This window comes from Eriocheir sinensis, unplaced genomic scaffold, assembly GCF_024679095.1.
Source record: "Eriocheir sinensis breed Jianghai 21 unplaced genomic scaffold, ASM2467909v1 Scaffold315, whole genome shotgun sequence".
In the NCBI taxonomy this organism is placed as follows: Eukaryota; Metazoa; Arthropoda; class Malacostraca; order Decapoda; family Varunidae; genus Eriocheir; species Eriocheir sinensis.
Window position 1 is genome coordinate 414,339 of NW_026111627.1, and position 1,001 is coordinate 415,339.

Genomic DNA, 1,001 nt, shown 5'->3' on the forward strand with positions numbered 1-1,001 from the left:
GCGTCACATTAGCTACTTTCCATTGGCTCGGCACATAGCCAGTATTTACCGACATCTTAAAGATGTCGGTTAGTGGGTCACTGATTATATCACCTAACTCCTTTAATACCCTCGGAAATATCACGTCAGGACCTGGCGACTTGTTCTTCTTCAGCTTATCTATCTCATCCTGAACTACTTGCCTGGTAATGATTATATCCCTCAATTTATCGCCATCCCCGCCCTCGTACACCTGAACTCTTTCCGGTATAGTCGTTCGATCCTCCTGTGTGAATACTGAAAGGAAGTAGTCGTTCAACAATGTGCTCATAATGAACAATGTGCTGGGATGGTCTCTAGCAATACTGATAAAGTGTGTATCTACAAAGAATATGAATTTAAGGGTAATTAATAAATTGTTTTAATAAGAATATAAAAGTTTTTGCCAAAAACATACAGGCCAGTCAATATTTCACTGCTGCTTGACTGTTGCTGCTGTCCTATCCCTAGTACATCATGTCAATGCTGAATGGCTCTGGTACCCCTTCAAATACATGAGACGAGCAGCCTATGATGTCATACACCAGTTTATCTACCACAGTTAATGTCATAGTTATATAGGCAGGCGCCTGCGTATCTGTGGTGCCACATGTGTGGGGCACTCAGGTGCTGGGGAAAATGTCATTGTTATGAAGGGGCAGGGGAAAACCAGTGTATGCTGTGAGGCCTTGGTGTGGAAGTTCCCTGCCTGAACTGTGCAGCTAATCCCCCATACAGTGAGGGCCTTTTTTACTCCCTCAGGGGCTGTGCAGCTTAGAGAGTGGTGTACATGAGTGTGAGTGTGTGAGTAAGTGTGTGCCTGTCTTGGCTAAAACCCTTCGCTGGGGGAAGACAACCAAGGTATTTAGATAGATTGATAGTCATTGACAGATGAACATTAAAAAAATTTCTATATCAAATATGCAGTTCACTGCTATGAACTTATTAACTTTAAGCTGAAATAAAGGCATTGTGGCCAGTAT